This window comes from Alexandromys fortis, unplaced genomic scaffold, assembly GCF_014885135.2.
Source record: "Alexandromys fortis isolate MF-2015 unplaced genomic scaffold, M_Fortis_MF-2015_v1.1 scaffold_15, whole genome shotgun sequence".
NCBI lineage: Eukaryota > Metazoa > Chordata > Mammalia > Rodentia > Cricetidae > Alexandromys > Alexandromys fortis.
This window is the reverse complement of record NW_026067911.1, coordinates 18,047,180-18,071,078: the sequence shown is the minus strand read 5'-3', so window position 1 is coordinate 18,071,078 and position 23,899 is coordinate 18,047,180. Positions and strand designations below refer to the sequence as shown.

The window sequence follows — 23,899 nt, the reverse complement described above, 5'->3', positions numbered from 1 at the left end:
GATAGAACTTATTCTTGTGTTCCATTTTCCCAGGTCATAGACAGTTTCAGACCCAAATTCCAGAGGTGACTAAAGAATGAATGACCCTGATTTCTGTGATTTTAAGCGCCCTGGGGAAAGATTTAGAGGCCTAAGTGAATAACAATTAACAATATCTTTCCACGTGATTGGACGATCGGATGATGTTTGCTTTCCAGTAAGGTTATCATGCACACTTTCCAGGGTTCCTGATTAGATAGTCAAGGCAGCAATGGGGAAACCAAAGCAAGGGTGCATTTGTCTGGAATGTGCCTAAAACTATGTAGGGCAGAAGAAAGCAATCAAATACAGGAAAACAACACGCAAGGGAAAGTTTTAGAACACGGTCAGTCTCTGCTATTTCTTTATCAGACCAGCTAGCTGATCCCAAGTTGTCATGTTCCTGGAGATTCGGGTCAAAGGCTACTCAGAATCAGTAGGTTTCTGCAGAAGGGTAGAGATATTTATCACTTCTAACTTACTTTGTAAGTTGGGTTAGGTTTATTAAATGAAATGGAAGGGGAGAAAAAAGAGGAAGAAGAAGAAGAAGGAGGAGGAGGAGGAAAGGAAAAATAAAGAGAGAGAAAGAAAGGAAAGAAGAAAGAAAGAAAGAAAGAAAGAGGGAGAGAGAGAGAGAGAGAGAGAGAGAGAGAGAGAGAGGGGGAGAGAGAGAGAGGGAGAGAGAGAGAGATCCAGCTGCATAGTTGCTTCAAAGATTTGCCCATGAGACCCTGGGCTGATGAATACAGACAGCCTGAATCATTTTCCTCCCTCTGCTTTGTTGACATTTTGTTTTGATTTTCTTTTTCTTTCCTTCTCTTTGTCAAGGGTACAGATAAACATATGATAAACCTCTATTTTTACTTGTAAATCTGAATTAATAATATGCCTCTTACAGTGCAGAAGGAATGGCAGATAGACAGCATCCCTGTTGGACGAGGACCACCCTGAGACATCCCTGACATGGTCACCCTAGAGAGGAACCAATTCCCAAACAATTTCTAAAGAGGTTTTTAGACCAAGCGTCTTTCCTGCCCAACCATTGGCTCAGTCTGAGTAATTTCCATTGGTTACATGTGAGTTTTGGCCCAGGATGGGAGAAGGAGAGAAGAATCATCATTTTTCCTCCTTAAGTTCTCAGGGCCAGAGGCTCTTCCTTGGCCAACTCAGGCAGACACAGCTGGTCAAGTATACATCACCTCATCCTCCTGCCAGTGCCAAGCCGGGCACAGAAAGCAGGGACTTTTAGATCATTATCTACCCCTGCCCTGCAATAGGACTAGCAGAACCAAGAGTTTGACTAGCGCATCATTGACTGAACCGTAAGTCAACTGCATCAGGACCCTTGGGGTTGGAGTCTCAGAGTGTGTTTAATACATCCACCCAATGATTTGACTGTGTGCTCACATTTAGAACAACCATCCTAGGAACTAAGTCAGAAAAATAAGGTTTAGCTGGTATCCCTGATGAACCTAGAACTGATAAAGAGGGCAAGGTTAGAATTTAGTATATGCAGTCAGACATTAGAAGGAGCTCAGGGAATCCTGCAAAAGAGGGGGAGGAAGGATTGTAGGAGCCAGAAGGGTCAAGGACAGTACCAGAAAACCCACAGAATCAACTAGCCTGGGATCATAGGGGCTCACAGAGACTGTGACAACCAGGGAGCCTGCATGGGACTGACCTATGCCCTCTGAATGCATGCAACACTGTGTAGATTGGTCTTCTTATGGGACTCCTAACAGTGGGAGCAGGGGCTGTCCCACTGACTCTTCTGCTGGCTTTTGGGGTACTATTTCCCATGCTGGGTTGTCTGGTCAGCCTTAATATAAAGTCCTACTGCGACTTGACATGTCATGTTTTGTTGATATCCATGGGAAGCCTGTTCTTTTCTAAACATAAACAGAAGAGGAGTGGATTGGGGGGGGGACAAAGGAGGTGTGGGGAGGGACTGGGAGGAGAGGAAGGAGGGTAAACTGTGGCTAAGATTTAAAATAAGCTCATTAACTTTTAAAAGGGAGGAAATTTTCAGTATGTAAGTTTAAAGTATTTTATCACAACTGAAGAAACAATAGCTAACCAGCCCTTGCTTACCCCACAGACAGACACCCCACAAGGCAGCTTGCTTAATAGCCATTAGATTAAATCTAGGTCTAGATTAAGGTGCTCTCATCCCCCCAAATCTCCCAAAGAGCCTAGAAATCAATTCCAGCCTGAACTAGGGAAAGACAACAAAACAAACACCATGTTCTCCAAAAGCACTGTTAGCACACACGGACGCAGGCTACAACCAGCTTTGGGAGCAGAAGTTCAGTCATCCTTCAGAATAAAGGCCCCCCACAGACTCTGAAAAAAACGGGGTCCACTGTCACTTCCCCCTGCTCTCCTGCTATCCGTGTGGCACCCTCCACACCTTTCATTCCCCCCCTCCCCCAGAAAAGCAGGCGTCAGATTCTAAAAAGAGCAGGTGTCTTTCCCAAGGCCAAACCCATGAGGTAAGCGACTCCCCCACCCCCAGTGGGGCCCCTTGATCTCTGCCCTCCTGGATAAACCTGCTTCAAGGTTGCCCAGCAGCCCGGCTTTCCAGCCCTTAGAAACAGTGATGGATTCATTTAGAATCAGCGGCTACGGAGCTGGGAGCTCAGGTGCTGCAGAAATGGCAGGTGGTTGGAGCTGACTTGACAGCAATTAAATGTACAAATCTTTGATTAGGCTCCCAGGCATGGAGTCATTAGCAGCCCTGAAGGGACCAGCTTGCTTTCCGTCGCCTCATTAGCTGTTCCACTGGCGTTACTTTAAAAAGCACGGAGGTGGGGGTGGAGAAGCCTCTCCTGTACAGAACGAGAAAAGTTGAGTGACAAAGCCGGGCGGGAGGCGGGGGATGGGGGGGAGCCAGTGCAAGCGTTTCTAGCGGAACAAACCGCTAGCGGCTTTTTCTGCAGCGTGGTCCTGGGTGTGACGAATGTCAGCCTGGACTGTGACTTAGGCCCATGCCTGCCACAGTTGACTCAGTTGCTTAGGGGGAACAATCCTCTGGGCTTCGAAGTCCCAGACTTCAGGAACGCTATTGTATATCTTTGCAACTTTCTGGTTGGCAAGTACGTCTGGGGTCCAAACTCCACTTCGGGCTTCCTGAAGTCTGTGTTGGCATTCTGCACACCCTAGCTCTCTCTGTCATTCACGCTTATAGCTATTGTGAAGGTTTGCTGGGTAGCATTGGAGCATAAGAGACTGGCTAAAAACAGCTGTGCACATTAAGTAATCCTCCCAACGGGGGGGGGGGTGGGGCAGGGGCTTTAAAACAAAGGGACTGTCTTTCCCAACCTTCGTGGACGATTCTGTGTGGCTATTGATTTGATATGAAAATAATACATCGCAATTTTATTTATATTGTTCTCGATCTGTCAGTTCCTGAATTAATATTTGCAAAGCTCTGAAAATGTGTATCGATTACCTATGATAAACCTCATGTTAATTTGTGTGGGAAAGCTAGTGAAGGGCAATCCACATTTTTTAAATTTAGACACTATTATAAAGAAGCACCAGACATCCCTTGCTCTGGTTTATTTATTTGACAAACAGCTGTCATAGTTCGACTTTGCTGAAGCATCATTTTATCAATAAAAATACAAAAGGTAAGAAAATACAGAAATGATGCTGGCATTTGAACTGACAAGATTTTTTTAATGTCCTAATTCATTGAGTCCCTACAGGGACTGTTTAAGACAGATGTCATATTGCCATTTTAGAAGTAAGAAAGCAAAAGTACACAGAAGGGTTAAGTAACCTACCTAGGATCACACAGCAGAGCTGAAATTCAAACTGCTGACCACAAACACCAAAGCCAACCATTCCAGCACAGGCCAAGAAGCGCCTATGTTAAAAACAGAGCTGGCAAGATGACTCAGCAGTAAAGGTGTTTGCTGTTCAAGCCTGGTGAGCTGCATTTGGCCCCTAGAATCCACACAAAGGTGGGAAGAGAGAAATACATCACAAAGTTGTCTTTTAACCTCCACACACCCACTATAGAACACACACACACACACACAACACACCACAAGAAGAGAATTTTATTTATTTATTTATTTTTTTAGTTGTTGAAAATGGGAGAGAATTTTTATGAGAATTATTATGTGCGTATGGAAAAGAATTCACACTGGAAATGATGCTTGTTCCAGGCTTTGAATTACAAATGAAAAAGCCACAGCTTTCAATGTAAGAAGACACTTCACTAAGACACTATATAGTAGAGGTTTTTTTTAAACAAAAACATCAAATATACGAGACCCTTGAAAAGGAAGAGATCATGCTGGAATTTGAGAGTTGGGAAGAAGTAGTCTACTGGTTAGGTGGGAACTAGTGAATCTTTAGGAGCTGATTCAGGATGGAGATGGAGGGCGAGAGAGAAGCCAAGCGAAGGGGAAGGAAAGGGCAGGATGTGTAAAAACAGAGAGAACAAAGATGAAGAAATGGGCTTTGGTGCTGGCCACTGTTGGAAGGTCAAACTGAGCCTAAACATGAAGACAATCAAGCAAGAGATTATATCTAATTCTAGAAAGTTGCTGAAGCTTTTAGGAGGAGGAGATTGAAGTTAACATGACTTATGAAAACCACGAAAGGCACTAGAGAAGTACAATTAATTCAGTACAATGAAAAGGCGGGGATTGTTTTTAGAAAGAATAACAACCCAACACATGGGGGTTTTATATTTAAAAAAAAAAAGGAATTCCTTTTTCTAACAGTACTGTGTTTTATAGAGACACTGCTGTCTTTAACAACATGTGCTTGTGATGTCCAAGTCAGTGGCCTTTTGTCCCAAGTCAGGGTGATACCCAGCCCACCAAATGGGACAGGCCACCAAGAGAGTTCTATCGTTTGCAGTTGACAAATCAGAAGTACTTCCCTAAAACATCTGTCAGAGCAGCCAGAGAGCATGCCCAGAGTTCCTTGGAGGCCCGAGGAAGTGTCAGTCATTCATCTAGAGTGGTGGGCTCTCCTCTGTCTTCTGCACTGAGGGGTAGCCCTAGCCAGGGAGAGTAAATAATTATGGCTTGTGTATTGCCAGCCACTCAGGGGGACGACTGGTAACGCCTTGTTCACTGTGTCCTGAAGTTTTCCAACCAAGCCACTAACGTCTCCTAGGCCATGGACTGTCTCTCTAGAAAATAACCTCTCACCTCACGTATATTTGGGGGCTAACTGGGTTTATTTCCCAGCATGTGTTCTAAAACTAGCTAATTAAAGGATACCCCTGTTCTTTCTGGTCATTTCTACTGAGAGTTTGGAGGTGTTGCCTCTCTGTGGGTCTGGGGAAATGTTTGCCCCTTTAATCCGAGTACATAATATCTTTGTTGTCCCTCAGGTTCCCTGGAGGCCATCCAGTGATTCAGGGGGAGGTGGGCATTCCCAAAGCTTTAAACTGATACATAACCCCAGGACAAAGAGAAGGCAATTAAATTAAATAAGTTGGTTTTCATAACTGTGAATTAGAGTTAAAATGAAAATGGGGTCTTATCCAGTCAAATAATAATGATTAGAAGACACATAATTCCTTCTGAGGTCATTTTTTTCCCCTTGAGCCTTTTGAGGATAAACAAGAAGGTAAAGGGGTCATTGCTAGCATCCTGAATCTGTGCTCCCTGGTTGTTTCGAGAAAGTACTGATTGCCTGGTATCCCTAATTGTCTTATGTTCTCAGACTTTCCCTGAGCCTGTGAGGATGTAGACCTGGGAGAATGCTTCAGTTATACTTCTCATTCTGTATCCAATCTCTTAAAAGACAGAGGAGTAGCATTGCCTAGTAACTAAAATGGGATTCGCCACAGATTCGTATCTTCTTTGGACCTTGGGTCTGATGTTTTTTACCTATCCCTTGTTCTTGCTGAACATCTCTTTAGTGGGCGCTCCAAGTCTTCACACCTTTCCAGGAAAGCCTTAACAATCACCACGATTTACTTGTGTTTTTGTGTCGATAAAAGTTCATTATTAGTACATGCAGAATTTGAGGTTGCCCATCTAGAAAGCCTTGAAACACTTATCTTCTTGATAGAGTTTCACAAAATGTAGATCAAGAGTTGGTTCTGTTTGCTTGGTCGCTCTGGCCCATCTAAATTTCTTTCTGCACAGGCTCTTGACACTGTGCTCATCTGCCTCCTTGTGACCTTTAAATCATCAGCTCTATTCCTTTTCCTTTGCCTCTGCAGCATCCTCCTCTTCTTAAGTTCATTTCTATACAATAGAAAGCTTCCGTTAGCATTGATGATACGATGTAGCAGGCAGAAATGCTTGCTGTACTGCCTGACGGCCTGTGTTCGATCCCTGGAGCACACTTTAAGGTGGAAGGAGAGAACTGACCTCAGAAAGGTGTTCTAGGACCTCCACATGTGCACCACAGTGTGCACACCCACACACATGTACAACACACACAGCAAAAGCAATAATACAGAAGAAGAAGACTCAGCTTCCTAAGGATTAGTTACTGTTTTCATTGCTATGACAAAGCACCTAATCGACTACTCAAGGAAGGAAGCGTTGAGTTTGACCCACAGTTTAAACTGTTGCCCATCACAGTAGGGGAAATATGGCAGTGATCCCACGGGGTAGGAAGAAGGGTAAGCTAATCACATTGCATCTACAGTCTGGGGGTACAGAGGGGTGGGTGGTGATGGTCTGTTTGCTTCCCCTATTCCGTTTCCCAGTCCAGAACACAGACATGGGATGCCATCCACATTTAGGATTCATCTTTCCATCCTCAGTCTATACTTCCCCGGAAACGCCCAACAGCTAGAGATGCGTCTCCTAGATTCAACAACAGAATTCACTGTCACACCCTGACAGTCTTTTCTGCTACCTTCCTCCTTGACTCTTTTCACTTTTCTGTTTCTCAGAATATCTCAGATAAAGTCTGAATCCCCGACTCGTCTTCCTGTCTCACACTCTTTGCTCTTTCTATCCCCCACCTCCTTGCTAAATCAGTTAGCCCCCTTCTCCATCTTAGTGGATGGACAGATGGTATGCGAGATGGCTCATCACTCGCATCCTCAAACTCTATTCAAGTTTCTGTCACACCTCACGCTCTCCCATCTTTCTCAAGCCCTCTGGTATATTGATACTTTTCTTCTCTTGCTCCTTAAATGGTTATCTTCCAACTGATTATCCCTTGATCTCCTCTTTTCTCACCTTGCATTCTTTCCCGGGAAACATCTCCTATTCTCATGGCGCCATCTAACATTATTCTGGCAGCATCTGGATCTTTCCATGGGCCACATCTGGGGAGTCTTCAAGAAGACCATATACACCACGTCTTCTCATCTATTCTCCACACACAGCCTTTCCAAACAACCTCATCTCTGTCCTTCCTACACAAGCTCCTTTTAAAGGTCCTTCACAGCAACAGTTGGGTCACTTGTTTGCCTAGTCACCCCGAGCATGACCTTAGCTTTTTCTCTTCGTTCACCAATGCCTACCACATTCACCACCCAAAGTTCTGCAAAACTGGCCCTTTCTTTGAGCTGCTGCCCACTGCTACAGTCCCCAGCTTTTCACCTGGGAAGGAGTAATTTCACCTCTCCAATCTTTCTGCGCAGCCTTGCCTTCCTCAAATCTACAGTGACCCCCAGAGAACTAGTTGATTTGTAAAACTTGTTATATTATTCTCCTGCTTAAACCCTTTTAAAACAATTCTCCTAATATAATTCAGCGGCAATGCTTCTTTATTTATTTTCTTCTTTCTCTAAACGTCCCTGTGACTTTTCTCTTTTTTGTCATAATTTTGTATTTATTCTTTGAGAATTTCACAGAGTACATTATTATATTTCTTCGAAATACTTCACCTCATCTTCTATATCCTTGGCCTCATAGTTTCTTGTGGCATCTTGTTTTTTTTTTTTTTTTTTTTTTTTTTGATGTTGACTGCCTACAAAAGGTTCATGGCGCGTGGTATGACCCGTTGGTACTATTAAGATTTGGTAGAGAGTTTAAGAGTCGAGGTCTAGTTGCAGAACTGCATATCAATGTGGAAAAATGTCCCGAGACTGGCTAGAAAGACTCTCGCCCCTTCTTCATCCATTCTCTGGCTCCCTAGTGAAGCAGTGAATGAATTTTCGCTACCATATCTTCCTGCCATGATATACTGCCTAACTATAAGGCTGAAACAGCTGTGAGCCTAAATAGTCCTTTCCTCTTTATGAGTTATGTATCTGAATATTTATTATAGCACCAAGTAAAGTACAACCCTCAGTTTCACCATTTCCAGAAACCTGAAGACACTGCTGGTCACCATTGCCATTGTCATCACCACCAATCACTTACCAACGGTTATTTAGCAGCTTGTCATCATGCACCAGGGACTAGGATGATCTGTGCATGTGCACTACGTCATTGTGTCCACACAGCAACCCTGTCTCGTGGGTACTTCCATGATTCTCTCTCCACTCAAGGAAACTGGGTCAGACTGAGGATAGGCCACTTGTGAAAACTCGCACAGTGAGTGAGGCCCTAGATGCTAATCTGTCGTTCAGCTTTTCAGGCAACTGCTCACCTCCCGTGACACGGCTCTTGAACATTTGCCCTGCCTCTGGCCTTGCAGGCTCCATGCTCTTGCTTGTGCCGTCTTGCCTATCTTCCCCACCTCTGCAGCTCTTACCAGTGCTTCAAAGGTGGCTCAGACAGCATGCTGTATCTACAGCCTAGTGTCCCCTCTCCCCCGAGTTAGAAGTGATCCTCCATTTGCAAAGCCATTAAAGCATAACTAATCCTCTAGCGTCATGAAGCCCTCTTTCACAACCTGGACTTGCTTGTGACCAATCAACTGTTTTTTCATTCAGGTTTCTGTCTATTTGCCTCTTTCCTCTCCAGGAAGATCCTAGCCATACATTTTTGCCTAGCGATGCTCAGCTAACAGCATATAGGTCCTAATTCTCTTTAAGCCTGTGACTCCTCCCACTCCTCCAGTCTCACTGCCACTGAATGGCTCCATTTCACCATGTGCTCCCCAGCAGGATGGGGGGAGCCCTCTGAAACCACATGCCACAATCGATCTTCTTCCTGTAAGTCCATCGCTCAAGCAGCTCCCCTAGTTCATGTTCCAAGTGGGGGACTTTGTTAATTCTTCCTGATCTGGTACTTTACGACTGTCATGATCCTTCCTCATGACATCTGCACTCTTCCCCAGACAAGCCTGTGGAGTTCACCACACAATCCAGTCCTCCAGAGAGGTCTTGAAGCAAAACGGCCAAACTCCTGTCCTCTCTGGCATCTTCATTTCCAAAAACTCCCAGGCCAGCTGTGGAGCCGTAGGGTAAGGAAATCCCAAGAGCTCACATTCTTTTTATATTAGCTCATTTACAATCGCTACCACACAGTATCTTAGAAGGAATAATTTATATTAAGATGTTTTATAGGATCATGGTTCTGGATGCTGGAAAATTTAAGTTACTGCGCTGGCTTCTCCTTTGCATCTCATGAGGATCTTCTCGCCACATCAGACAGAGTAGAAAGAATAGCGTGTTGAGAAAGAGGAGGCATGCTAAATCAAGTCTTTCTTCCTCTTGTCATGAAGCCACAAATGCCATCAGAGCACGGGGTTACTCCCTTATAATCTAGCCTGATCTTAATTCCCTCTTCTAGGCCCTACCTCCAGACAGCATTAACACGGGAACTTTGGAACTACCTTGTCCACACATTCAAACCACAGCACTCATGTTCTTTCGGTAGCTTAAACAAAGGGAAACTAACACACAGCATAGAGTGCCCACGACTCTTAGGATGTGCCCACAAGGATGAAAGATAAGAAGAGTAGCTGCCTCCAAGAAAACCCTACAAGATTCGGGGCTGGCATCAAGTCAAATCAAATGGAACAACTGACACACCCTTACAAGGTGTGATGAAACCGGCTTATTTGTGGTTAAGCTTTCCATTTGATAAGCCTTATGAATAGCCATGCAAGGCTGTGAGATGATTATGGCCAGTGTACCCAGACAGGGCAAAAAGAAAAGCTTGTGATTTCACAGAAGATTTTCCTGTGGGGCACAACGCTGTCAAGGAAAAGTTGGAGGACGGGACTCAGAGAGGAGGAGAGGCGTGGAAGGGACTGGATGAAGAGTTTGGTGACGGCGGCATTTGAAAGTGTGTACGGTAAGTCCTGGATGATTTGGGAACATGGTAAAGAGAAGCGGTCGTTTTCAGGCTGATGCCATCTGTTCACAGAACAAGATCACAAGTGTCTCGGGCCACCCCACTCATTTACACCCCGCTCGGTACAATGTCAACCTGATAAAACAGGGCTTGACAGAAGCTATCTGATGCCATCCCAGTGCTGAGCGCTCACCAGGCTAGATGCTGGCTGTTGTAAGTGCTTTAGAGTTTCAAATCATTTAAACCTCTCAACAACCCCATGGTGTGCCTCTGATTTCCCCTAAAGTGAAGCTGAGACACTTTCAAGTCCTAGCTGAAAGTCACAGAGCAAAACAGGCCACCTGGATGCCATCTGGTGGCATCTGCACTGGTGTCTCCTGCATATCCATGCCTCCCTGGTCTGAGGACAGGTGCAAGCATTTCAAATGTTCTAGTTTCCTTAATCCTCACCACCGCCTCAGGAAGTAAGAGATACCGTGGTCCCCTTACCATGAATGAGAAAAGGAACCCGAGGAACTGGCTCCAAGACGACCTTGAGGAGGCAGATTTGGGTGAAAGGCAAGCAGGCACCCTGGTCCTTGGGCTGAGCACGTTAGCACTGCCCTTGGGAACGGAACCCCCTCTGAGGGAGGAGGGGCACAAATAGGGTTACTTCAAGGAGCTGCTAAACGGTGAGTCTGGGAGATTAGCACAGAATCTGGTATGGGGGTTCTCTGCCAACCAGACCCCCCACCCCCAGGTTACCCTGGAGGCCTCCACAGCACCTTGACTCTGTCTTTCTGGTACAAGGCATCTACTTTCTTTCCATTGGGAGCAGGCACCTGGCTTTCGGACTTCCACATTGCACACAATGCCGTGTGCCCAGGATGCACTCTGATAGAAAGAGGCTCTGGTGTGGGCCACGTTTCCTAACCCTTTCCTTGGCGATTGCCTGTTACTGTTACCTCACTTGCCTTGCAAGCTTTCTCCGTCCCAACCAGTGGCCTTGGTGTCCTACTGTGGACTCCTGTCTTCTTGTCTTCCCACTTGTTTTAAGTTAGCAGTTGGAATTAAGGATGCAACTTCACGATCTCCATTCTGCTTAAAAATATGTGGAGGGACCAAGTGAAGGTAGATTGGGGGGGGGGGCTACTGATGCCTCTTTTTCTTTTTTTTTTTTTTTTTTTTTTGGTTTTTCGAGACAGGGTTTCTCTGTAGCTTTGGTGCCTGTCCCGGAACTAGCTCTTGTAGACCCGGCTGGCCTCGAACTCACAGAGATCCGCCTGCCTCTGCCTCCCGAGTGCTGGGATTAAAGGCATGCGCCACCACTGCCCGGCTGATGCCTCTTTTTCTGAAGGTTCCCTGGTAAAGATCATGGGAAGGAGCTAAAAGCAAGATAAGCTGTGTCTGAGCTGCAAGTTTCAAGTCATGATCTCCAACTCTTGAGGGAAACAGCATCATTTCTAGATGAGACTTCTAAATGATTTGCCTTTGACGCAAGAACCTCAAGAGGCTGGCATAACACACAGAGATGGCCAAGGATGCTAAGCAAATTAGTTTGATCAGGGGAAAAAAAAAACAGGGGAGTCAAGTTGAGTGTGCAAAATGTGGCCCGGAGCCTTGCTGCCTAGGTTTCTGCTAGAGCACCATCACTGTGTGGCCTTGAGCAAGCAGATTTGTGACCAGCAGCTTCCTCTGCAATGTGGGACAGTGGGATTTGGGTCCTGCCCACAGAGACATTGTGAGACTTCCATAGCCACCCTATGTATTTTGCTGGCTGTCTGACACACAGCGAGCCTTCACTGGGGGTTCAGGATCCTGTTAACTATAAATTGACTCATAGCAATCTTGGAGTGCAGGCAGTTACAGAAAAGGGATTACCAGAAGGCTCTGAAGACCTTCTCAGCCTAACTTGTTTGATCTAAAGCTTTCTCCCAGAGTTCTTGGCATCACTTGACGGTTGGAGCATGTTTACCTGTTAGCCTATACAAATAGGAGGTGATCATACACAATCTGAAAAGCTATAGGGATGCATAGAAAAATATATAGCTCAATAAAAACAATGAAAAAGTTGAAAATTATCTGAAAAAAGAAAAGAATCTTTAACATTTTTAAATATGTATTTTTTTTTTCATAGGGGAACACCCATGCCACGGTAAACATACAGAAGTTAGAGGACTAGTTGTGAAGTAAATTCTCTCCTTCCATCAGGCAACATCACAGAGGTTGAACCCAGGTCACGCTGGCTTGGCAGCAAGGGCCTTTTCCGGCTGAGCCATCTCACCAGTTCCAGATTTCCCCTTTGTAAACGTTGAAAAGCTTTGCGATAGATTATTTTATGTTTGGAATACATTATCCTCTTCCTAGAATGTTGTCTTTAAGTTTGCAGACGTGAAATAAGGCAGTGGAGATCAAAAGGAAAAAGCAAACATCGAAGATCACTTAGAGGAAACACCCTAGAGTCTGCCCCTATAGGTTCAGTGTCTTGGGGGCAATTTACTGACTCTCCCTTCCAGAGGGCAGACTGATCATGTCTGCTGGCCGCCAGGGTAGAAAAGTGGTTCAGATGACATGGCACACACGTGATCCCCAGCCTGCCCCACAGGGGCCTCCATAAACCTTCCTTTCCTTCCTGCAGAGGTGTCCTGCACAAAGGCTGGAAGGAAACGGAGCTGTGGGAGGCCGGGAGGCCGGGAGAGGAAGTTCCAAGGCTGATCTTAAGGATTTCGTGGCCTTGATGGGGAGCTGATTTTGCACCTCCAGTTGAAGCAGGCTCACAGCAGAAGTGTTTAGGGTAAGCAGGGGGCAGCACTAGCCTCTTGGGTAGCTCTGTGCTTCTCTGCACCCCCAGCTGGTAGCCTCACCAAGCTCTGCAAAGTCCTTACAGGAGTGAACATAACATGTTTGTTTACCCCTACTCCGAACTCTGAGATCCAAAGCCTTCTGAGCTCTGAGGTGACGCTATAAATGGAAAATTCCACACCTGACCTCACGTGATAGGGCTGCAGTCAAAACAAGAGAACGCTGAAAATATTACATGAAGGAGCCTCGAGACCGTGCACACTGTGTACATGAAACATTAAGTGAAGTTTGGGGTTCTACTTGGCCTAACCCCCAAAATATCTATTCTGGATATGTAAATATCCCAAAATTCAAAAATTACAATGCAAACCACTTCTGCTCCCAAGGCTTTCTGACAACCCTGACATACAACGACTAAGAAAACTCACTCATTTACTATGGGAATGCTGTAAACAAAGAAACAAGTTGCCAGTAGATAACCCTTAGCTAGTCCTTCACTCTGGGTTTCTGACACGGGCGGAGGAGGGGGCCCGCAATGATCAGTGTGCAGATTGGCTGTTTGGAACTGGAGAAGTGAAGACACCAGGGCCAGAGGAAAAGGATGGGGATGAGAAATGTTCTCCATACTCCGAGTTATGCTGCCTCAATCCTCACAGTAGAGGCACAAGGTAGGAGGATCTTCCTATTACGCATGGTGTGCTGGCCCAGCAAGGTCAAACAACTCATCCAGCATCACACAGCTAAGAATTGACAGTCAGAACTCAAATCCAAGTGCACCTGACATTGAACCACCCTGGACTGCATTTCAGAGGCTGAGGGAAGCAGGAGTTGTCCTTGTCTCCATGACGACAGACTTGCATCAACTTGGTATGAGTTGAGTTTGTGTGTTTCCTCTGGTTCCAGCTCAGGCCTCTTCCTGTATCTACAAAGGGAGAGATCTGGGGCCAGGCTGTCACCGCACCGCCGCTGCCATCTTCCCTTTACAATTCTGTTTTTGAACGTTAACTTTGAGTTGTCACGGTCACTGGTCTCCCCACAGGGCCATGCTGTAACTGGTTCTAGCTGGTCAACAGTGGCCGGGCCTCTCAGAGGTCTGCAGGAAGGTCCCTGTCTCATACCCGGATAGAGGCTGGCCTTGCAAGAAAACACAGCCATGTAATCAGAGGGCTGGAGCTCTGAACCACGTGATCATGACCACAGTTTAGCCTTGCCTGTTGCTAGTGATCCATCTGCAGAATGAAGTCCCAATACCTTCACACTGGCTCGATGAGTAAGAGACTTGTTACATAAGCACGAAGAGTGGAGCTTGGATCCCCCAGAAGCCATGCAAATACAGGAATTGAAAGAGGAGTGGCAACTACCTGTAATCCTAGGGCTCAAGGAGTGAGAGAGAAAGCGACATAGCTCTGGGTTCAAGTCTAGGAATTAGACAGATTCCTTGGTAGATGGACAGGGAGAGGGGCCAAGGCTAGGTAATAAAGGGAGCAAAGTTCCAAGACAGAGGGCATCTTCCTCACTTCTTCCTCACCCTGGGGATCTAAGGCAGCTTCAAACAAAGCCCTGCAGGCTTTTGTCCCCCATCAGCAGGCCCCTTGGTGATGAACAGGCTCAACGAGTTCAAGGCCAGCTGAGGATCTGTTGATTATGCAACAGCTGTGGGCCGATCAACCATCCTATACTTCTTCAATCCGACCAGTGCTAAACTCTTCAGAGACTTTAAAAAAAAAAAAAAAAAACCCACCCCTGAGAAGAGACTGGAGTTTCTGCTTCCTGAGTCCTGTGGGTGTCTATGCCCACCTGCCCACCATCAGCCTTGCAGAGGGGCTTTTCCTTCATGTACCTGTTGTGTAGATATCATTCCTCAGCACAAATAAACATCTTTCTTCGACTACTGATTCTGTCTATGGTGTCTGAGATGGCTCTGCTGCTACCTGCCACCCTCAAGAGTTTCCCTGCCTTTTAATCCTTTAACTGGCAGAGGAAATGAACACAATCAAGACCTCTAGACTGTATCCCAAGCGAGACCCTGCCTCAGTGTGTAAGATGGAAAATGATAGCCAGACATGTGTAATCCATGTGTAAGATGGACAGTGATTGAGGAAGACGCCGAATACCAACGTTTGCCTCTCCATGCATGCTACACACATGCACCTGCCCACACACATGCAAACACACACACACACACACAGAGGCAGAACGAAACAACTAGCAAAATGACCCCACATAGCAAAGCTTGGACGGACTCCTAGTTGGCAGACACTTGGCTGTGCGGGGAGACGACACCAGTGGTTCGTGGAGGACAGGCATAGTAGCCACATGTCTGAGACTCTCCCTTTCTGTCTCTCTGCCTCGCCCCTTCTCCCTCCCCCATGATACCCCATACCCAGTGTCCTGGTCATGATGGACATCCTTTGTCATATGGCTGCAATATGGGTAGAGCATTCCCCTGAGCTTCATGAGTACTCTAGCAATCTACTGTATGTGAGAGGGTAGGACTCTGATACCCCGACCATGGACGGAGTCACTGGGCCTGAGAGCAGGCAGCCTGGGGATCCTGGACTTTGTGGCCGTGTATGAAGCAAGGGAGGGGAGGCTCTTATGAAGGATGGCGCCCCAGGCCTGTGAAATCTGTGCTTACCATCAGAGTGCAGTAGAGTGGACTTGAGAATGAATAGCTGAATCTCCTACAGATTCCAAGGCCAACGTTATCTATCATCCGCCTCTTTGCCATTGCATTCTCCAAGCAAACTCTATAACTGGCTTTCATGGCAGGTGTGTCTTTAGGTAAAGCAGTGATTGGAGCCTAAACTTATATGTTCATGGTACCCCTGATATCACATGTTGGGGTCCAGACCAACTATGTTAGCCGAGATGAAAAGTTAGTCTTGAGAAGTGCATTGATGACTGAGTAATCAAACCCATTTGGTGTCTTTAAAACGGAGATAATTTCACATAGTGCAGACAGAGCCCAATTATTTTGTTGTTAAGGAAAGCAAATCGGCTTGGCCTTTTGCAATTCGATCGGTTGCTTGGCAATCAACTTGCCAATAGTTTCAGCAACCCCATTTTTCTCTCTGATTTTAATTGTAGCATTGGAATAAAGGAATGATCCGTCCATCTGTTGCCTTGGACGTCCAGGCTTGATTTTAAAAGTCAATCCTCAGACCTTTTTTGCTAAATTTCAAGAAATTAAAAGGATCCAACTATTATCTTACATCCCTCTTATTTCTTTTCTTTCACCCCTCGTTTTCAAGTCTCTTAGATATCTCTATTCCCTATTTTCATCTTCTTTAAAAGATACGGAGACTGTGAAAAATATCCAGAAAGAGGCACCATTTTTAAAGGCTATTAAAGGCTCAAATAATATAAAGCACCACTAAAGAAATCGCTAAGAAGCCACTTGGCAGAAATTCCTATCCCTCCAGGGTCAGAATTTCCTGAAATTGGAATATATGCTCAAGTGTCTTGCCTTCCTAGGAACTATACTGCCACACTGTATTAGCTGATAGTGTGAGAATAGAACATTGAGTCCCTGCCCACTCAGAGCAAAGCCCAGGACCGCTGGCCTTAGAAATAAGACCTCGGCAGACCCCCCATGCACTGGCCTTAGAAATAAGACCTCAGCAGACCCCGCTTCCTTGCCTAAGCACAGGTGCACACCACCTTGCAAAAGTAAAGCTTCCACCTTTCTGAAACACTTTGGATTTCTGTATTTCCTTGAGACTCAGGTGTATTTCTTACATACATATTAGGATTTCTTCAATGCTGCGGCTACCAGGAATTCTATTGGTTTCCTCACACTGAGGTCTATCAAAATTGACATTGCCATATCTGCTTTTTTACTTGCTCATGGTCAGGTTCCATCTTGACCCACTTCCTGGATTCTGACACTACTCCTCTCTCTGTCTTCTCCCTTCACCACAATTTTTGAATCTATGTCTAATTTGCTTTACCCCAAAATTTACTATATGGATTTACCTATCAATTAAGCAATTAAGTCTTCTTTTTTTAAAAAAAAAGTATCTTATCCTGCATAATTTACCAAAGCCACTTCAAAATGTCTCCATATTCTAAGTGCCTCATCACAATGACTAAATGTGTGGCATTAGCCTTTGACAATAACTGTTGGTTTCCCCTTTCGTTTTAACTTAGTTTTGAAAGTCTTGACTACCCATGACAAAACAAAGTTCAATTAAGTCGTTTCTAAGTACCATTCTGCCCAGAGTCCTTATCGAAATAGCAAATCTAGGTCTTTCTTTGTTATCTTTGTCTTCAAATGATTTGACCAGAAGTAGGCACGCGCCTCAGGCATGGCACCCCGGGCTGATCAGGTACCCCTGAAGAAGAGGTGAGTTCAAAGAGGGCTCCATTGTGCCAGTCACATTCCCACACACAGGTCTTTTAATTGACAAATACACAAAGACTCCAGCTATCTGCTATAGGGACCAAGATTGAAAATATACTGATAAGGCCGTGGGTAACCTTGGTCATCTTCAGTTAAGGGCAAGCCAAAATGGTTAGAAAGTAAAAACTGTAACTAAGCAGAAAATGTACTGGAGAGAACTCTATTACAGCAAAGATGTTGAGAGAAGAAGCAAATGATCACGGATCGGGAGCAACAGGACCCGAGGCTGGCTGAGTAGCCTCGCGAGAAGCAACGGTACGATGCGCGCACTGGAGACTAGAAATCCTAAGAGTCAAATCACCTCCAGCTCCAGACTCCTCCACTTCTAATCATGCTGGGACCTCGTGTGAGGAGAAGCCCTCTGTTGCGTACTTTGTATCTTGCAACTCAAGAAGCACCCATCCATTGCTCCCCCCGCCCCAAGTCTGGACCCCAGAAGAACGGACAGGAGGTGTTGCCGAGGTATCATGCCTCTTGGCACTTATCTCACTACGATCCCCTCTAGAGGGATCCGTCACTCAGTCAAAGACACCCTCTCTCAATATTCGCTTCCCAACAAGAAGGCTCGAAAGACCCAAGAAGACAAACCAACCAAAGTGCTCTCCGTCATGTGCACTGCGCTCCCTGACCTACCAGGGGGAGGGCAACTCTTCTGCCTGCATCTGCCTGTTGCCTTCCTCCAGGAACCTTCTGCCATTCATGAAGCCCACCCTCTGTTCTGTGACTCAGTTTCTACGCGAGTCCCAGGTGTGCAGGTGCAGAGCTGAGGTGCCTGGAAACTCTGAATGACGCCCTGCTTCTCCACCTACTCTGTTTTCGTTGTCTGCCCTACCGCACAGCTTTGAGTGCAAACAGAGGCGTAAAATCAGCATTTTCATGAGCTCTGCTCAACCTTTGGGCATCTGCAGGGAAAAAGAGGCCAACATTTCACTCTCTGGGAGGATCGAGATGAAGGAACACCTGAGCTGGCTTCAGAACTGGATGCTTCCCCTGGAGAGGCAGGAGACAGCTGTAGTATTAGTTCCTCTTCTTTCGGGTAAGGTGAAGGCCTTAACTACAGACTTGCTCAACCTCTTAACACAGTCAAGGATTTCGATTCGCCACCTTGTGTACCAGACATGTGGCTTGCCATCCTGCAGCGCACCAGGTCAAATAATGAAGTCTTGGCAGTGCCATGCGCAGATATCCTGGGCCACTGGCTCCTACCACCAGGGCTTTCAGTGTGCACACACCCATTGGGGTTGATTCTAGGGAAGCCAATCCTGCCTCCATCTCTTTTGCTGGTGGTGGTAATCAAGTCAAGATGACCTCCTACCATCCATACAGGGCCAGCTCTGTGCCAGGGACTGTGGTTTCCTCTCATAGCATCCTGGCATTCTGAGGTCTCAGCTGTGCCCCTGAATCGTTTCCAACTACGTCAAGGACTCCAGTTGGCCGTGCTGCAGGCCTGACTCACAGTTCCCCAGAGACCGCCCACGGGCTCCAGGTACTGCTTCAAGCTAGGCTCCTCCTCGCCCTCAACACACAAACAAAAGCAGCTACTAGGCTTGCTGCGCTCTTCTTAAAGACGCAGGCTCCTGAGGGCCATAGCCTGGCACTTGCGTACCTCCCTCTCCAGGCAGAACCTTTGTTTCCACTGTGAAAACACAGGAGAACCACTAGGACCATTTTTTCATTCTTAACAAAACATGGGTCCAGTCTTGGAAAGTGCAGCATCTAACAGGGTCGAACCTGAGCAGATACTCAAAATCAGACCTTGTCTTTTCTGCTCTAGCCTCAGAGATCCTGTTTGAGAACATCCAGGTCTGCGCAACACACACGTGACTACATTACACATACATATGACTACATAGGTATGTCTGCACTGTTGTAGTAGACACCAAAGGAGAAAGGTTTGCATGTGGGGTCTTGTCTAGGGATGAAGAAGGCCTCCATTAGCTAATTAAACGAGCCTGAGAAAATTACTTCCCTTCCCTGGGCCTCATCTGGAAAGTTAAATTCTCGCCAACATCTCGGCAGCTCCGCGGGTTGTTGATGCAGTTTTACTACTAATCTCTAACTACCCTCGGAGTTTAATTTCTCTTTTAGACAATTAGTTCTTATTTGCAAAGAGTCACGCCATTGGTCCAGCCCAGAGAGATATTTTATTATCTTCCTCCCATGCAGTCGACGAAGATTTAGAAGTCTAGGTGAGGGGGAGCCGGGAGTGGGTGGGAGTCAAGAATGAGCCAGTTGCAGTATAATTGAAACCTTCCCCTTCAAATAAACATGACGAGCCTGTGGTGAAGCGTAAACAGAGAAACTGCACAGTTGAGTGTTACAGGAGGCGCGGTAGGCAGAAGAGGCTGAATCTGGAAGAGAATGCTGAGTAGCAAGAAGAGACTGAGACGTGCCGAAGTTGGGGACTAGATACAAAATGGCCACCCCCAGTGAAGTAACTCAGGGAGTTTGGACATTCTGATCCTCTCAATGGAGAGTAAGCAAGGGAATCCCAGTTAGCTTATGGAACTCAGAACTGTAGGAGGCAAGGACCTGGAGATAGAGGAAAGACAATGTGTTATTTCAAATGAGGGGATCTGAGCATTTTCCTTCAAGTGTTTCTCAGTGACTAAGTATTTAGTCAGTAGGAAATATGCCCAGCCTAGAAGGCTGGGAGACACAGTAGTGGATGTGTTTGGTAAGAATTCTAAGGAGGTTAGGAGGCAGAGCAGGGGCAAAGTGTCTCTTGAGGTCTTGAATGAAGACCAGTCCCCGAAGTTGTAGGGTGAGGCGTGTGGGGTTTACGGATAGAAGGTATGATTCTCAATGATTATATGCAGACCTCACAGATAACATTCCGTGACATGCGGTTGTCTGGGAATCAAGTTTCTTCATGTAAACTTGAAGTGACCATTTCCTAAATGGTATTCCTAAAGACGCTGAGAAGAAAACAATGGTGCAGATGATAAACCAACAACGCCCATAAACAAAAAAACCCAAACAACCGGGGGGACAGGGTTACTGCTACCATTGGTAAGTCTAAATTTTTTCACATTCCAATCACTTTGAAAGAAAAGCCTAAATCTGGCAAAATCCCGAGTTTACCAATCTCAGATGGAGCCAATCTCTCTACAGTGGGAAACCCTGTCTTGTTCCTCAGCAGTCAGAACCTTCCATCTTCCCTCTCTGATTTGTCCTAGCTGCTTGTACTTCCTGATTGAGCCCGCCCATTTTTTGTACTTCCAGCTTAACCCTTTAATACCTTCTCCTACAGCACTCTGTAATTCTGATGATGGTGGCCACAGTCACAGTTTTGTCTCTAACGCTGCTCTAGTACCCCTTGGCTTCTCATCGTTGACGACTGTGAATGTTTAACACCCAGCCGGACCATCGTTTTCTTCTTTCCTCTCTTTGCTTCTGATTTTAGCTTCCTGGAGACCAGCAATGGTGCTTTGCTAATCAAGTGCACCACCGCTGCTGGGCGAGTGCCCTTAGCAGCTCTTCCGGAACCTTCTCTCTACCTCTGACTGTATAAATAAACGCTGAGCTTTCATAGGCATTGGCTCCTTCATTCTGTCTCTCACAGTGGGTATAAAACCAAATGACGTCAGGGGCCAGACAGCAAGAGAAGTGACAAAGACTGGTCAGGGAGGAACTAGACCTAAGGCTGTTGTCAGCGATATGGAGTTGAGCCAGCCCCTCCTTAGCTCTGATCAGTGAGTATAACCTCTGGCAGTGGCAGAACCTCGTTTCCAAAATTTAGAAAGAAGCTCATTTTTTCCCCTTACACATGCCTGGGAAGCAAACCAGATGCGTGGAAGAGTTGGGATTGGGGATGAACGGGCGCGTCTCAGTTCTGACCACATTGCAACCTCTATTCAGTCACATTGGCGATATGGATCCTGAGGCCAAAACTTCCTATGTGACATTGGCTATAACCTCTCTTTACACAGAGCTGATGGGTAGGGGAGGGAGATGCGTGTGGCTGATGCCAAGGAAGGATGCAGGAAAGAGCTTTAGGGAGCTGAGGATGTAATGCAAGGGAGCTGCAGACCACCGGAAGTTAAGTCACCTGGAGAGTGAGTCACCAGCTGCACAAAGGGAAACCTTGGGTTCCTGAAAACACTGGAGGTGGATCAAGGGCATCCAAGGCCAGTCCATCCACCAAACAACCCACAGCTCTCCTCCCCTCGCCCATGATGCTTCTCCTTTAAGAAACAGTAGCTGCCATTAGGTTCCAGCAATTCCATTCTCCTTTCTTCCTGGGTTCTGCTCTCACAGTTAGTGGGCATTGGCCAATACCTGCATTTCAATTCCCTCAAAGATGAGTCCCAGCTGGCCTAGTTAACCATAATCAGGTTAGTTTTGCTAATCAGGGCATAGTTTTTCTGTCGGGCTATTCCATAGGCTACAAGCCTGGTAGAAACTGGTTTCCTGCCCAGTGCCTGCCCCAGAGTTAGTTGCACTGAATAGTGGAGGGATCTGGTGGTGGAAGCAGAACATGATCAGATACTCATTGTTGCTGTCATATTATACGCCCCATTGAGCCCCCGGAAGTCTGTATGCACTCAGTGAGTTGGTACCACCAGAAAATGGTTGAAACTTAAAGACCAACCTGTGCTTTGAATAGGGTAGGCATTTCCAAGGGAAAAGGACTCAGTCCAATTTTGCCTAGGACCTGGAAGAAACAGAACCCGTTCTGCCCTACGAACAAGGGCATGAATCACAACTGGGAAAGGCAAAATTCAAGAAAGGTGAATTTTTTTGTAAGCATATGAAATAGCACCAACCCTAAGCATCAGAGCAGCAAAGCCATGAGGATAGAAAGGGAGCCGAGAAAAGGGAATCACAATGTCAGGTTGATAGAGAAAGCTGGATGTGGGGGGCTGGGCAGAGTAGACCCATCAACAAATAGCCCCCAGATAATTTACCCAGAAGATAAGGAGGTCTCTCCCCTGTTAGCATTCAGAATGGAATCATTCATTTCCATTGACCCCAACAGGTCTTAAAAGAAGCAGGCAGAGAACAGAACGGAGGCGGCATGCCCAGGAAAGCAAGTCCCAAGAGTTCATTTCCCTGACCTTGTCTGATCTGTCAGCCGTCCCTTTACCTATGAAGAAGATAAAGGACCAGAAATTTTCACTGTGAGGCTCAGAGAGTAGTGCATGGCACCCTGGTTTTTGAAGGACATATTTCTGTGTATTGCTCTAAATTTTCAACACGATAACACATTGATAATGTATTCATGTACCACCAAAGTATGCTCGCTAGAAACCATGCGATCGTGGGGGCCATGAGGTGATTAATTATGGCAGTTAAATATATGTGCCGAAACATTTAGTCAAGGGGGACTCAGGCTTAAGTGAAGACCTCTTTATGAATCCCAGTAATGTCTTTCTCACAAAATAAAACTTCACCAGGGAAACGTAGCTAAAACACCAAGCTTGAATTATCTGGCTGAGAAATAAAACGCCTTCCATGGAAACACTTAGAGACCAACTCTGGAGGTGGATTTCTCGACACTCTGGGCACCGAATTGCCTTATCTGTCATATTTCTCTATTCCACAGTGGTGGCCTCCCGAGAGGTCTCCCAGGCTGGAACCAGGAAGCTGTACCGCCAGCTCACTGTAGGTATGAATCCTGTGAGAGAAACCACCCTCTTCTACCACCTCCTGAAACTGCTTTCATATCCTCAGACACCTGGGAGCCTTTCCTTGGGGGCATCCCCAGCTGGTTCTCCACCCCGACACCTGGAAGATGATAGCGCCACCAACCTTCTCCTTGCTCCCACAGGAGCAAAAGGAGACTTGGTCTGCATCAGGAAGCAGGTGTTAATACCCAGAGAAGGCAACAAGTTCGGAGCTGCAGGGCTCTGTTACCCTTTCTACAGACAGCATGCCAATCGCTTACAGCATCAAGAGCATCTGCCAGGGCAGGATCCTCCGTTCCTCCCTGGGGAGGAGTTGCTAAACTTCCAGCCATCAGAAACACAAAGGCCTGGTTAAAACCAGATAGCTGGGCCCCAGCCCCCAGCGGTGCTGCTGCCGCTGGCAGGTGAGGCTCAGTCCTGGGGGAAGCCTGACTCTCCCACAATTCTACGCACAGACTAACTGTACACACCTGAATGAACTTTGCCCTTGAATGCTCTTCACGGCTTTCATCAGAATCTTCCAGTGAATTAATCAAAGCAAACAGCAGCAACACAGAAAGCAAGTACCTGTAAGAACATCAAGTAAGTCGAAGCAGTCGGAAAAGTGTCGGAGCTCACAGAAAACGCACAAAAGTACAAACATATCGGACTAAGTAAGTTACCTCGGCAGGACGTGCCTGGCGCTGTTACCTAAGAGTCAGGCATTGGTTCATTCACAGCCGCATTGAAATAAAGAGTTTTGAATAGGAATTAATATTCTCACCCTACAGGAATTTATTTTTAATTACAGATAATTACGCTGAATTGCAACAAGATGATTTGAAGCATTATACTAATTCAGGAGTAATAAAGCATGAATTACTGATGTAATCTTTGAAAATGTAATCTATCAATCAACACGGGAACAGCAACAGACAAAAGGTCAATGGTCTGAC

The 23,899-nt window shown here is 46.2% G+C and overlaps 1 long non-coding RNA gene across 1 annotated transcript in view; it reads right to left on the bottom strand.

Annotated features, from left to right (window-relative positions):
- Positions 1–4,725: 4,725 nt before the first annotated feature.
- LOC126499286 (uncharacterized) overlaps positions 4,726–23,899 on the bottom strand; it is a 51,211-nt gene continuing 32,037 nt past the window's right edge. Inside the window, exons 2-3 of the long non-coding RNA XR_007591048.1 lie at positions 23,435–23,531; positions 4,726–6,242 (exon numbers count right to left, since the gene is read on the bottom strand). This is a non-coding gene — a long non-coding RNA (uncharacterized lncRNA). The remainder of the gene's footprint in view (positions 6,243–23,434; positions 23,532–23,899) is intronic.